Source organism: Bos taurus, chromosome 2 (assembly GCF_002263795.3).
Source record: "Bos taurus isolate L1 Dominette 01449 registration number 42190680 breed Hereford chromosome 2, ARS-UCD2.0, whole genome shotgun sequence".
In the NCBI taxonomy this organism is placed as follows: Eukaryota; Metazoa; Chordata; class Mammalia; order Artiodactyla; family Bovidae; genus Bos; species Bos taurus.
In genome coordinates, this window is record NC_037329.1 from 101,319,760 (window position 1) to 101,335,956 (window position 16,197).

A 16,197-nucleotide genomic window follows, 5' to 3' on the forward strand; every position below is an offset into this window, starting at 1 on the left:
GGGAGAAACTATCCACGTTAATTATGTTTGAGTACTTTTCTATGCCTGCACAGAGGCTTTCTAATTTGCCAAACCATCTCTGACTAAGGCTGGTTGAAGGCTTAATTTAAGAGTGTCTCTTTTAAAAATTTTGGTAGGTTGAATTATTGGGTTCCAACTTCAGTCCTTGATATGATCTCATGGCAGGGGCTTTCTTGACTTGATTTTTGGGCTTTATTTCAGATACATTTTTGGGTTGGATTTTTGAGTTTCACTTTGGTCAGTGGGGATTTTCAGTAGATGTGGCATTATTGCATGCTGGTCTCAGTCTCTGGGTAACTAACTAGTCTTTGTCCTGGCCCTTGTGGTTCTCATTGGGACTGCAAGATTCTCTTAGTAATACCCATCAGAAAATATTGAAAAAAGGGTTTATTATTCACAAGTCCTAAAAATTAGATCCATGCTATAGCTGGGGCCACACAGTGAGGGGGAGAGAGACAGGGAGAGAAAGAAGAGAAAGAGAATCAGCCTGGGGTTCTGCTTTCACTGGGATTGAGAGTGGGGTTTTGAAGGCTCAGTCTATACTGGTTTAAACCATAAGGGCTGGAATTTAAAGCACTGGAAGAGAAAAATAAGTGGCTCAAATGGTAAGTTTTAGAAACCAACCAAGATCTCTAAAACAAAGGAGCCTGGGCAGAGATGGGGATAGAGAAGACTGGTTCTTTATCTAGTCCTGTGACCGGCATGTGTTCATTTGAGATAGTCATCTCTGAAGTGGGCATCTCTTTGAACTGGGCGCCTGAACACTCAAAGCTTCAGTGAGGCACTTGCACAAAAAAGAAAGATAACAGAACTATCAGAGCTTACATTATAGATTTGTGCAAAAGCCTGAAATGTACTTGGGTGGTTGAATTTGCCCTCCTCTGCTCTTTTTTTTCCAAGAGAAGATCAGGCTTTGTGGAACCTCTTGTCAAAGAGAAGTGAAGACACCTGGAAAATGCCTGAATTCAACCAAACTTTGGAGTTAAGCATAATTGAGCCCTGTCTAGATCAGCTGAACCTTACTTGACTCACAAATGCATAAGCAAGAAAGAACATGTAATTCTGTGTCTGCTCCAGTGTTTTGGAGTGCTTTTTAAGCCCACGATTTTGTGGCAATAGATGACTTGATAAAGTGTTCAAGATAGTCCGGTTGCCTAGTAAGAGTTTGGGCTTCATTTTGCCGATGAGACTAATGGATTGATTTTCCTGAAGTCAGATCAAACTTCCCACAGTAATCTGAGGCTACCTGTGTCAACATTACTTTCCTCTGAGGCAGGAAATTTTTAAATCAGACTCCAAACTAACAAATATCTTTGCTATTTGCATCAAGAAATTCTCGCAAAGCAATTTTTCTGGGCAAACAAATTGCTTATTTGGGCAAATAACTATCTCCTCATCACAACATCAGTTTGCTCACCTGAATAAATAACTCACCTATTAGGACATGAATTAGCTTATCAAGACCTTCTTTAAGAATTTCACCTCTGATCCTAATCTATCAGATCATTGTGTTTGCTGTCATTCAGTCATGTCCAATTCTTTGTGACCCCGTGGACTGCAGCCCATCAGGCTCCTCTGTCCATAGAATTTTCAAGGCAAGAATACTGCAGTGGGTTGCCATTTCCTATTCCAGGAGAGTTTCCCAACCCAGGGATTGAACCTGTGTCTCTTGTGCCTCCTGCATTGGCAGGTGGATTCTTTACCAATTCTAATCAGATTCCCTCTTAAATTTTCTACCTTAAAAATCTCTTGCAAGTAGGCTCCCAACTTTCTAAATATTCTTCTCTCACTTCTACTTTTCAAACATTACTCAGACTGTCAAGATGATAATCTCCCTTGCTGAAGTAAATTTAGTGGACTTAGCTTTGCTTGGTCAATAGTGTTTTAAGTGGTTTTTGTGTAAGAATACAATTGACACACATTAGGATTAGTCCATTGAGGAGTAGTTAATCCATATACTGCAAGGAGATCCAACCAGTCCATTCTGAAGGAGATCAGCCCTGGGATTTCTGTGGAAGGAATGATGCTAAAGCTGAAACTCCAGTACTTTAGCCACCTCATGTGAAGAGTTGACTCATTGGAAAAGACTCTGATGCTGGGAGGGATTGGGGGCAGGAGGAGAAGGGGACGACAGAGGATGAGATGGCTGGATGGCATCACTGACTTGATGGACATGTCTGGGTGAACTCCAGGAGTTGGTGATGGACAGGGAGGCCTGGCATGCTGCGATTCATGGGGTCACAAAGAGTCAGACATGACTGAGCAATTGATCTGATCTGATCTGAATAAGAATAGCAAAAACCTTAAGAATTTACTGGCCTCTGTTTCTCTTTTCTTTACCATTAACTTACATGTGCATCAGACTTAACATTTATAAAGCAAAGGAGAAAATTTTCATGCCTGAAACTATGATTCTAAACTTCTAAAAAAAATAAAAAATAAACTTCTGAGGTTTTCAAACATATATGTAAAAAAAAATCACTGAAATAATTTTTAGTTTGTTCTTGATCTCTCTTAAAAATTCAAAATTCAACACCCATTTATGATAAAAACTCTCCAGAAAGCAGGAATAGAAGGAACATACCTCAACATAATAAAAGCTATATATGACAAACCCACAGCAAACATTATCCTCAATGGTGAAAAACTGAAAGCATTTCCTCTAAAGTCAGGAACAAGACAAGGGTGCCCACTTTCACCATTACTATTCAACATAGTTTTGGAAGTTTTGGCCACAGCAATCAGAGCAGAAAAATAAATAAAAGGAATCCAAATTGGAAAAGAAGTAAAACTCTCACTATTTGCAGATGACATGATCCTCTACATAGAAAACCCTAAAGACTCCACCAGAAAATTACTAGAACTAATCAATGACTATAGTAAAGTTGCAGGATATAAAATCAACACACAGAAATCCCTTGCATTCCTATACACTAATAATGAGAAAACAGAAAGAGAAATTAAGGAAACAATCCCATTCACCATTGCAACGAAACGAATAAAATACTTAGGAATATATCTACCTAAAGAAACTAAAGACCTATACATAGAAAACTATAAAACACTGGTGAAAGAAATCAAAGAGGACACTAATAGATGGAGAAATATACCATGTTCATGGATTGGAAGAATCAATATGGTGAAAATGAGTATACTACCCAAAGCAACTTATAGATTCAATGCAATCCCTATCAAGCTACCAACAGTATTCTTCACAGAGCTAGAACAAATAATTTCACAATTTGTATGGAAATACAAAAAACCTCGAATAGCCAAAGCGATCTTGAGAAAGAAGAATGGAACTGGAGGAATCAACCTACCTGACTTCAGGCTCTACTACAAAGCCACAGTTATCAAGACAGTATGGTACTGGCACAAAGACAGAAATATAGATCAATGGAACAAAATAGAAAGCCCAGAGATAAATCCACGCACATATGGACACTTTATCTTTGACAAAGGAGGCAAGAATATACAATGGATTAAAGACAATCTCTTTAACAAGTGGTGCTGGGAAATCTGGTCAACCACTTGTAAAAGAATGAAACTAGAACACTTTCTAACACCATACACAAAAATAAACTCAAAATGGATTAAAGATCTCAACGTAAGACCAGAAACTATAAAACTCCTAGAGGAGAACATAGGCAAAACACTCTCTGACATACATCACAGCAGGATCCTCTATGACCCACCTCCCAGAATATTGGAAATAAAAGCAAAAATAAACAAATGGGACCTAATTAACCTTAAAAGCTCCTGCACATCAAAGGAAACTACTAGCAAGGTGAAAAGACAGCCTTCAGAATGGGAGAAAATAATAGCAAATGAAGCAACTGACAAACAACTAATCTCAAAAATATACAAGCAACTCCTACAGCTCAACTCCAGAAAAATAAATGACCCAATCAAAAAATGGGCCAAAGAACTAAATAGACATTTCTCCAAAGAAGACATACAGATGGCTAACAAACACATGAAAAGATGCTCAACATCACTCATTATCAGAGAAATGCAAATCAAAACCGCAATGAGGTATCATTTCACACCAGTCAGAATGGCTGGGATCCAAAAGTCTACAAATAATAAATGTTGGAGAGGGTGTGGAGAAAAGGGAACCCTCTTACACTGTTGGTGGGAATGCAAACTAGTACAGCCACTATGGAGAACAGTGTGGAGACTCCTTAAAAAACTGGAAATAGAACTGCCTTATGATCCAGCAATCCCACTGCTGGGCATACACACTGAGGAAACCAGAAGGGAAAGAGACACATGTACTCCAATGTTCATCGCAGCACTGTTTATAATAGCCAGGACATGGAAGCAACCTTGATGTCTATCAGCAGATGAATGGATAAGAAAGCAGTGGTACATATACACAATGGAGTATTACTCAGCCATTAAAAAGAATACATTTGAATCAGTTCTAATGAGGTGGATGAAACTGGAGCCTATTATACAGAGTGAAGTAAGCCAGAAGGAAAAACACCAATACAGTATACTAACGCATATATATGGAATTTAGAAAGATGGTAACAATAACCCTGTGTATGAGACAGCAAAAGAGACACTGATATATAGATCAGTCTTATGGACTCTATGGGAGAGGGAGAGGGTGGGAAGATTTGGGAGAATGGCATTGAAACATGTAAAATATCATGTATGAAACGAGATGCCAGTCCAGGTTCGATGCACGATACTGGATGCTTGGGGCTAGTGCACTGGGACGACCCAGAGGGATGGTATGGGGAGGGAGGAGGGAGGAGGGTTCAGGATGGGGAACACATGTATACCTGTGGCGGATTCATTTTGATATTTGGCAAAACTAATACAATTATGTAAAGTTTAAAAAAAAAAAAAAAAAACCCTGAGACAAAAGACTTTAGGAGAGTGTTTATAATACCTAAGTTCTTGAAAAATATTCTTAATAGAAACTGTAAACCCAGAAGACAAAAAATATAGCTGTAATTGGCTATAGTTCAGTTCAGTTACTCAGTCGTGTCCAACTCTTTGTGACCCCATGAACCGCAGCATATCAGGCCTCCCTGTCCATCACCAATTCCTGGAGTTTACCCAAACTCATGTCCATTGAGTCGATGATGCCACCCAACCATCTCATCCTCTGTTGTCCCCTTCTCCTCCTGCCCTCAGTCTTTCCCTGCATCAGAGTCTTTTCAAATAAGTCAGCTCTTCACATCAGGTGGCCAAAGTATTGGAGTTTCAGCTTCAACATCAGTCCTTCCAACGAACACCCAAGACTGATCTTTAAAAGGAAGGACTGGTTGGATCTCCTTGAAGTTCAATGGACTTTCTGGAGTCTTCTCCAATACCACAGTTCAAATGCATCAATTCTTCAGCGCTCTCTCACATTCATATGTGATGACTGGAAAAACTATAGCCTGGACTAGATGGACCTTTGTTGACAAAGTAACGTCTCTGCTTTTTAATATGCTGTCTAGGTTGGTCATAACTTTCCTTCCAAGGAGTAAGCGTCTTTTAATTTCATGGCTGCAGTCACCATCTGCAGTGATTTTGGAGCCCCCCAAAAAATAAAGTCTGATACTGTTTCCACTGTTTCCCCATCTATTTCCCATGAAGTGATGGGACTGGATGCCATGATCTTAGTTTTCTGAATGTTGAGCTTTAAGCTAACTTTTTCACTCTCCTCTTTCACTTTCATCAAGAGGCATTTTAGTTCCTCTTCACTTTCTGCCATAAAGGTGGTGTCATCTGCGTATCTGAGGTTATTGATATTTCTCCCGGCGGTCTTGATTCCAGCTTGTGCTTCTTCCAGCCCAGTGTTTCTCATGATGTACTCTGCATATAAGTTAAATAAGCAGGGTGACAATATACAGCTTTGACATACTCCTTTTCCTATTTGGAACCAGTCTGTTGTTCCATGTCCAGTTCTAACTGTTGCTTCCTGATCTGCATACAGGAGCAGAAGATATTAAGAAGAGGTGGCAAGAATACACAGAAGAACTGTACAAAAAAGAGCTTCACGACACAGATAACCCCGATTCTGTGATCACTCACCTAGAGCCAGACATCCTGGAATGTGAAGTCAAGTGGGCCTTAGGAAGCATCACTATGAACAAATCTAGTGGACGTGATGGAATTCCAGTTGAGCTTTCAAAATCTAAAAGATCGTGCTATGAAAGTGCTGCACTCAATATGTCAGCAAATCTGGAAAACTCAGCAGTGGCCACAGGATTGGGAAAGGTCAGTTCTCATTCCAATCCCAAAGAAAGGCAATGCCAAAGAATGCTCAAACTACCACACAAGTTTACTCATCTCATACACTAGTAAAGTAATTAGCTATAGGAAAACTGCAAATTGTTTCATTTTAAAATACTTTAAAAATAATGCTAATGATAAGATGAGAAAAAAATGGGAAAATACCTGTAACAGATTTGATAGGCTAAGACCTAATGTCAATAATTTACAAGCAGCTATCACAATTTGACAAAAAATATAGAAAAGAGGAAAGTGTAAAAGACACTTTACAATATTGTAAATTGAAATGAAAACAGACATGAAAGAGACATTACAGTTCACTAGTTGTCAGGGAGTGAAAATTAGTGTAATATTGAGATGTCTTGTTATTTCTAGCAAAGTCAAAATTTAAAGGAAAGCCAAACATATACACACTGCAGATACAAATGTGAGGTTTAAAATATTTGCGGAAATTATTTGGCAACTATTACTGAGATTAAATACAATATACCCTTGATGCAGATTTTCTACCAGCCTACAGAATCTATATGACAGAAATCAAAGCAATATTAACTAAGGTTATGTACATGGATTTTATTCTATTATTGCTCATGGTGGCATTTTTACAGTGGAAAATTAAATAATATTACATGTACATGAAGGAATAAAATACAGCCACTAACAAAGTGAACTTTATTTATACAAATAATCTAGCATCTGTCTATCAAGTCGTGGTTTTCTTAACGTTTTTTAGTTACATATATGACTACAGAAACAGCTCAATATCTGGAGATTGATAAGCCTTGTAATCTGACATACTCAGAAATAAAAGTAAATGATATTTAGAGGTCATAGTGGATGGCAAATGAGGAAAATATAGAAGGACATCATAGTGTCAACATGGATAAACTTGATGCAAGTGAGCTGATGTGGGGGAAAGGTGAGGAGATTGGAAAGGGTGAGGCCAAAAAGAAAAAAATGAAAAAGGCTGTATATAATAAAACAAAGAAAGAATCACACACCTACATATGTATATATGCATTTATTCATGACTATATATTTACTATGTCAGCAAATCTGGAAAACTCAGCAGTGGCCACAGGAGTGGAAAAGGGCAATTTTCATTCCAATCCCAAAGAAGGGCAATGCCAAAGAATATTCAAACTACCACATGCTTGTACTCATTTCACATGCTAGCAAGGTAATGCTCAATATCCTTCGAGCTAGGCTTCAACAGTATGTGAAGTGAGAACTTCCAATATACAAGCTGAATTTAGGAAAGGCAGGAACCAGAGATCAAATTGCCAACATCCATTGGATCATAGAAAAAGCAAGAAAATTCCAGAAAAACATTTCCTATATTACTGACTATGCTAAAGCCTTTGATTGTGTAGACCACAACAAACTGTGGAAAATTCTTAAAGAGATGGGTATACTAGATCACCTTACATGCCTCTTGAGAAACCTGTATGCAGGACAAGAAGCAATAGTTAGAACCAGACTTGAAACAATGGACTGGTTCAAAACTGGGAAAGGAGTACATGAGAGCTGTATATTGTCACCCTGCTTATTTAACTTATACGCAGAGTACATCATGAGAGATGCTGAGCTGGATGAGTCAAAAGCTCAAATCAAGATTTCTGGGAGTAATATCAACAACCTCAGATATGCAGATGACACCACCCTTATGGCAGAGAGAGAAGAGGAGTTAAAGAGCCTCTTGATGTAGGTGAAATAGAGGAGTGAGGAGACTTGCCTAAAACTCAACATTCAAAAAGCTAAGATCAAAGCACACAGTCCTATTACTTAATGGCAAATAGATGGGGAAACAATAGAAACAGCTACAGGCTTTACTTTCTCGGGCTCCAAAATCACTGCTGACAGTGACTGGAGCCATGAAATTAAAAGATGCTTAAAGGCAAAATGACAGGATACTGAAAGAGCAATTCCCCAGGTCGGTAGGTGCCCAAAATGCTACTGCAGATCAGTGGAGAAATAACTCTAGAAAGAATCATGGGAGGGAGCCAAAGCAAAAACAATACCCACTTGAGGATGTGACTGGTGATAGAAGCCAGGTCTGATGCTGTAAACAGCAATATTGCATAGGAACCTGGAATGTTAGGTCCATGAATCAAGGCAAATTGGAAGTGGTCAAACAGGAGATGGCAAGAGTGAACGTCAACATTCTAGGAGTCAGCGAACTAAAATGGACTGGAATGGGTGAATTTAACTCAGATGACCACTATATCTACTACTGCAGGCAGGAATCCCTTAGAAGAAATGGAGTAGCCATCATGGTCAACAAAAGAGCCCGAAATGCAGCACTTGGATGCAATCTCAAAAATGACAGAATGATCTCTGTTCGTTTCCAAGGTACACCATTCAATATCACAGTAATCCAAGTCTATGCCCCAACCAGTAATGCTGAAGAAGCTGAAGTTGAATGGTTCTATGAACACCTACAAGACCTTTTAGAACTAACACCCAAAAAAGAAGTCCTTTTCATTTCAGGGGACTGGAATGCAAAAATAGGAAGTCAAGAAACACCTGGAGTAACAGGCAAATTTGGCCTTGGAATACGGAATGAAGCAGGGCAAAGGCTGATAGAGTTTTGCCAAGAAAATGCACTGGTCATAGCAAACACCCTCTTCCAACAACACAAGAGAAGACTCTACACATGTACATCACCAGATGGTCAACACCGAAATCAGATTGATTATATTCTTTGAACCAAAGATGGAGAAGCTCTATACAGTCAGCAAAAACAAGACCAGGAGCTGACTGTGGCTCAGATCATGATCTCCTTATTGCCAAATTCAGACTTAAATTGAAGAAAGTAGGGAAAACCACTAGACCATTCAGGTATGACCTAAATCAAATCCCTTATGATTATACAGTGGAAGTGAGAAATAGATTTAAGGGACTAGATGTGATAGACAGAGTGCCTGATGAACTATGGACTGAGGTTTGTGACACTGTACAGGAGACAGGGATCAAGACCATCCCCATGGAAAAGAAATGCAGAAAAGCAGAATGACTGTCTGGGGAGGCCTTACAAATAGCTGTAAAAAAAGAGAAGTGAAAAGCAAAGGAGAAAAGGAAAAATATAAGCATCTGAATGCAGATTTCCAAGGAATAGCAAGAAGAGATAAGAAAGCTTTCCTCAGCGATCAATGCAAAGAAATAGAGGAAAACAGCAGAATGGGAAAGACCAGAGATCTCTTCAAGAAAATTAGAGATACCAAGGGAACATTTCATGCAAAGATGGGCTCGATAAAGGACAGAAATGGTATGGACCTAACAGATGCAGAAGATATTAAGAAGAGGTGGCAAGAATACACGGAAGAATTATACAAAAAAGATCTTCACGACCCAGATAATCACGATGGTGTGATCACTGACCTAGAGCCAGACATCCTGGAATGTGAAGTCCAGTGGGCCTTAGGAAGCATCACTATGAACAAAGTTAGTGGAGGTGATGGAATTCCAGTTGAGCTATTTCAAATCCTGAAAGTTGATGCTGTGAAAGTGCTGCACTCAATATGCCAGCAAATTTGGAAAACTCAGCAGTGGCCACAGGACTGGAAAAGGTCAGTTTTCATTCCAATCCCAAAGAAAGGCAATGCCAAAGAATGCTCAAACTACTGCACAATTGTACTCATTTCACACGCTAGTAAAGTAATGCTCAAAATTCTCCAAGCCAGGCTTCAGCAGTACGTGAACTGTGAACTTCCAGATGTTCAAGCTGGTTTTAGAAAAGGCAGAGGAACCAGAGATCAAATTGCCAACATCCACTGGATCATGGAAAAAGCAAGAGAGTTTCATAAAAACATCTATTGCTTTATTGACTATGCCAAAGTTTTGACTGTGTGGATCACAATAAACTGGAAAATTCTTCAAGAGATGGGAATACCAGACCACCTGACATACCTCTTAAGAAACCTATATGGAGGTCAGGAAGCAACAGTTAGAACTGGACATGGAGCAACAGACTGGTTCTAAATAGGCAAAGGAGTATGTCAAGGCTGTATATTGTCACCCTGCTTATTTAACTTATATGCAGTGTACATCATGAGAAACGTTGGGCTGGAAGAAACACAAGCTGGAATCAAGATTGCCAGGAGAAATATCAATAACCTCAGATACACAGATGATACCACCCTTATATCAGAAAGTGAAGAGGAGCTAAAAATTCTGTTGATGAAAGTAGAAGAGGAGAGTGAAAAAGTTGGCTTAAAGCTCAGCATCAGAAAACTAAGATTATGGCATATAGTCCCATCACTTCATGGCAAATAGATGGGGAAACAGTGGAAACAGTGTCAGACTTTATTTTTCTGGGCTCCAAAATTCACTGAAGATGGTGACTGCAGCCATGAAATTAAAAGACGCTTACTCCTTGGAAGGAAAGTTATGACCAAACTAGATAGCATATTGAAAAGTAGAGACATTACTTTGCCAACAAAGGTCCGTCTAGTCAAGGCTATGGTTTTTCCTGTGGTCATGTATGGATGTGAGAGTTGGACTGTGAAGAAACCTGAGCACTGAAGAATTGATGCTTTTGAACTGTGGTATTGGAGAAGACTCTTTGAGAATCCCTTGGACTGCAAGGAGATCCAACCAGTCCATTCTAAAGGAGATCAGTCCTGGGTGTTCTTTGGAAGGAATGGTGCTAAAGCTGAAACTCCAGTACTTTGGCTACCTCATGTGAAGAGTTGACTCATTGGAAAAGACTCTGATGCTGGGAGGGATTGGGGGCAGGAGGAGAAGGGGACGACAGAGGATCAGATGGTTGGATGGCATCTCTGACTCGATGGACGTGAGTCTGAGTGAACTCCGGGAGTTGGTGATGGACAGGGAGGCCTGGCGTGCTGTGATTCATGGGGTCGCAAAGAGTCGGACACGACCGAGCAACTGAACTGAACTGAACTAGTCCTTGAAAGAAAAGCTATGCAAACCTAGACAGCATATTAAAAGGCAGACACATGACTTGCCAACAAACGTCTGTATACTCAAAGCTGTGGTTTTCCTAGTAGTCATGTACAGATATGAGAGTTGGACCATAGAGAAGGCTGAGCATCTAAGAATTGATGCTTTTGAATTTTGCTGCTGGAGAAGACTCATCTCAAGGGATGAAATAAAAATTTTTTCCCCCCCAGAATCACCAACAATTTCCCATCAAGTCTCATTCACTCTTTTTAGGTCACATGCTAAGTTGGCAGCTGATCATTGCAGCCAAGAGAACTCTCATTATGCTAAGCTTGGGTCATGTGCTCCTCACCAAAGTCAGAGGATTGATTTAATTTGAACCACATAGGCTAAGAACACAGCAACTTGAATTTGCAAATTTTCATTTGTGAAAAAATGGAAAATATAGCTGTATGGCTGACTATAGTCAATTACCACTACTATGAATTCTGAAATTCTAAAACTGGCTACCATTTACTGTGAGCTTTTGAAAGAAAATAAGATAGTAACTTATAGGAAAAGATGTATCTGTATACGACTTGGGCTCTATCTGTAGTAAAGGAACACTCAACTTCTGAACATTGAATAGTAATTGACTAAACCTTTACATAAGAGCATTTTCTGCTTTGAAACAATGAATATGAAGGTAAATACATTGTCAGATTCTTTTCTGGTTTTGCTTTTAAAAATAATTTCACTTTTACAAAACTGGATCATTTAGTCTGGGAAGAAGAAAATCTGTTCACCTTTGTGCTTTTTGCTTCATTTTGACTGTCTTCACTGGTTTTCTTTATTAACTGCTTTCAGGAACATTCAAAGGGAAAGAAGATAGCTTTCTGTTCATTCATCAAAATGTTAAGGAACTTTTCTTTTTTTTACACCTAAAGGAAATTTGTAAGGAAAAAGTAAGGATTATAGGATGGAAGGACAATAAGATAGCATTATAACTGAAACCACTCTTGTGATCTGAAGCTTTTGTTTTTTCTTAATAAGGCTTTCAAACCTCTTTTCAATTAAACTAGCATTTAACAGAAGAAGAATTCCAATGTAAAAGGATTATTTTCAAATTCATCCATTGCAAAGATATACTGGTTAAGATATTAGCACTCACGACAGAGGTGGCATCCCAATTTTTATCTGAAGGCAATTATTGATTCTGTTTACTTTGTTAAGGTTATTTTTGCTTTTATTTAATTGCATTTTAAAATATTACTCATCCTTATAAAAATCTAAAGGTTTACAAAGATATTAAAGACTACTAATTTTAGTTTTTAAATACACTGTTGTCCAGGTCTTATGAAATGTGTTCAAACTGTAGGGGAGCCAAAATATCTTGGGGGACAACTAAAATTCATAAAATGGATATAATCAAGTTGGTAATTCTAAGCTAAAACTTTGATTATTTAGAACACTTAGAAAATGAGACTTCTTAAATTAAAAAAATTTTTTTTTGTGAGGAGTGGAGTAGTGATACTTAAGTTGTACGATTTATTTATTTATTTATTTTAGCTCTTTTGAGAAGAATCTTTTCCACTTCATCTCTACTGTAAGCAGTGAATATTGGTCACAATTTATCTGTTTTATTATTGTTAGGTAGAAAGTTAGTCATGAGCAAGGAGGCCAGGCCTGGCTGAAAGGGATGCCAGTCAGTTCAGTTCAATTCCGTCACTCAGTCGTGTCCGACTCAGCGACCCCAAAAATGACAGAATGCCAGGCCTCCCTGTCCATCACCAACTCCCGGAGTTCACTCAGACGCAAGTCCGTCGAGTCAGTGATGCCATCCAGCCATCTGATCCTCTGTCGTCCCCTTCTCCTCCTGCCCCCAATCCCTCCCAGCATCAGAGTCTTTTCCAATGAGTCAGATCTTCGCATGAGGTGGCCAAAGTACTGGAGTTTCAGCTTTAGCATCATTCCTTCCACAGAACACCCAGGGCTGATCTCCTTCAGAATGGACTGGTTGGATCTCCTTGCAGTCCAAGGGACTCTCAAGAGTCTTCTCCAACACCATAGTTCAAAAGCATCAATTTTTGGCGCTCAGGCTTCTTCATAGTCCAACTCTCACATCCATACATGACCACAGGAAAAACCATAGCCTTGACTAGATGGACCATTGTTAGCAAAGTAATGTCTCTGCTTTTCAATATGCCATCTAGGTTGGTCATAACTTTTCTTCCAAGGAGTAAGCATCTTTTAATTTCATGGCTGCAGTCACCATCTGCAGTGATTTTGGAGCCCAGAAAAATAAAGTCTGACACTGTTTCCACTGTTTCCCCGTCTATTTCCCGTGAAGTGATGGGACTGGATGCCATGATCTTAGTTTTCTGAATGTTGAGCTTTAAGCCAACTTTTTCACTCTCCTCTTTCACTTTCATCAAGAGGCTTTTTAGTTCCTCTTCAGTTTCTGCCATAAGGGTGGTGTCATTTGCATATCTGAGGTTATTGATATTTCTCCCGGCAATCTTGATTCCAGTTTGTGTTTCTTCCAGCCCAGCCTTTCTCATGATGTACTCTGCATATAAGTTAAATAAGCAGGGTGACAATATGCAACCTTGACGTACTCCTTTTCCTATTTGGAACCAGTCTGTTGTTCCATGTCCAGTTCTAACTGTTGCTTCCTGACCTGCATACAGATTTCTCAAGAGGCAGATCAGGTGGTCTGGTATTCCCATCTCTTTCAGAATTTCCCACATTTTATTGTGATCCACACAGTCAAAGGCTTAGGCATAGTCAATAAGGCAGAAATAGATGTTTTTATGGAACTCTCTTGCTTTTTCCATGATCCAGCAGATGTTGGCAATTTGATCTCTTGTTCCTCTGCCTTTTCTAAAACCAGCTTTAATATCAGGAATTTCATGGTTCACGTATTGCTGAAGCCTGGCTTGGAGAATTTTGACATTACTTAACTAGCATGTGAGATGAGTGCAATTGTGTGGTAGTTTGAGCATTCTTTGGCATTGCCTTTCTTTGGGATTGGAATGAAAACTGACCTTTTCCAGTCCTGTGGCCACTGCTGAGTTTTCCAAATTTGCTGGCATATTGAGTGCAGCACTTTCACAGCATCAACTTTCAGGATTTGAAAGAGCTCAACTGGAATTCCATCACCTCCTCTAGCTTTTTTCATAGTGATGTTTTCTAAGGCCCACTGGACTTCACATTCCAGGATGTCTGGCTCTAGGTCAGTGATCACATCATCGTGATTATCTGGGTCGTGAAGATCTTTTCTGTACATTCTTCTGTGTATTCTTGCCACCTCTTCTTAATATCTTCTGCTTCTGTTAGGTCCATACCATTTCTGTCCTTTATCGAGCCCATCTTTGCATGAAATGTTCCCTTGGTATCTCTAATTTTCTTGAAGAGATCTCTGGTCTTTCCCATTCTGCTGTTTTCCTCTATTTCTTTGCATTGATCGCTGAAGAAGGCTTTCTTATCTCTTCTTGCTATTCTTTGGAACTCTGCATTCAGATGGGTATATCTTTCCTTGTCTCCTTTGCTTTTCACTTCTCTTCTTTTTACAGCTATTTGTAAGGCCTCCCCAGGCAGCCATTTTGCTTTTCTGCATTTCTTTTCCATGGGGATGGTCTTGATCCCTGTCTCCTGTACAATTTCACGAACCTCATTCCATAGTTCATCAGGCATTGTATCTATCATATCTAGGCCCTAAAATTTATTTCTCACTTTCACTGTATAATCATAAGAGATTTGATTTAGGTCATACCTGAATGGTCTAGTGGTTTTCCCTACTTTCTTCAATTTAAGTCTGAATTTGGTAATAAGTTGTTCATGATCTGAGCCACAGTCAGCTCCCAATCTTGTTTTTGTTGACTGTATAGAGCTTCTGCATCTTTGGCTGCAAAGAACATAATCAATCTGATTTCGGTGTTGACCATCTGGTGATGTACATGTGTAGAGTCTTGTCTTGTGTTGTTGGAAGAGGATGTTTGCTATTACCAGTGCATTTTCTCGGCAAACCTCTATTAGTCTTTGCCCTGCTTCATTCTGTATTCCAAGGCCAAATTTGCCTGTTACTCCAGGTGTTTCTTGACTTCCTACTTTTGCATTCCAGTCCCCTATAATGAAAAGGACATCTTTTTTGGGTGTTAGTTCTAAAAGGTCTTGTAGGTCTTCATAAAACCGTTCAACTTCAGCTTCTTCAGCGTTACTTGTTGGGGCATAGACTTGGATTACCGTGATATTGAATGGCGTGCCTTGGAAATGAACAGAGATCATTCTGTCGTTCTTGAGATTGCATCCAAGTGCTGCATTTCGGACTCTTTTGTTGACCATGATGGCTACTCCGTTTCTTCTGAGGGATTCCTGCCCGCAGTAGTAGATATAATGGTTATCTGAATTAAATTCACCCATTCCAGTCCATTTGAGTTCGCTGATTCCTAGAATGTTGACATTCACTCTTACCATCTCTTGTTTGACCACTTCCAGTTTGCCTTTATTCATGGACCTGACATTCCAGGTTCCTGTGCAATATTGCTCTTTACAGCATCGGACCTTGCTTCTATCACCAGTCACATCCACAGCTGGGTATTCTTTTTGCTTTGGCTCCATCCCTTCATTCTTTTTGGAGTTATTTCTCTACTGATCTCCAGTAGCATATTGGGCACTTACTCACCTGGGGAATTCCTTTTTCAGTATCCTGTCATTTTGCCTTTTCATACTGTTCATGGGGTTCTCAAGGCAAGAATACTGAAGTGATTTGCCATTCCCTTCTCCAGTGGACCACTTTCTGTTAGATCTCTCCACCATGACCTGCCCGTCTGGGTTTGCCCCAGCTGATCTCTAAAACCCATCCTAGACACACCCAGGAAAGCTCACAGATATGCTACAAAATAACCACAGAGAGTTTACTAACTTCTACACATGACCTGTAGACAGACAATGGATACAAAATAACCACAGGGGTTTCTCAAGGAAACCTACGCAGCAAGGAGATCATTAAGTATTTATAAATATTCTACATCTGATTATAACAGAATGAATTAT

At 39.4% G+C, this 16,197-nt stretch overlaps 1 long non-coding RNA gene across 1 annotated transcript in view; it reads right to left on the reverse strand.

Annotated features, from left to right (window-relative positions):
• Positions 1-16,197, reverse strand: part of LOC132343291 (uncharacterized) — a 74,136-nt gene that overhangs the window by 55,524 nt on the left and 2,415 nt on the right. Inside the window, exon 2 of the long non-coding RNA XR_009492030.1 lies at positions 11,949-12,083. This is a non-coding gene — a long non-coding RNA (uncharacterized lncRNA). The remainder of the gene's footprint in view (positions 1-11,948; positions 12,084-16,197) is intronic.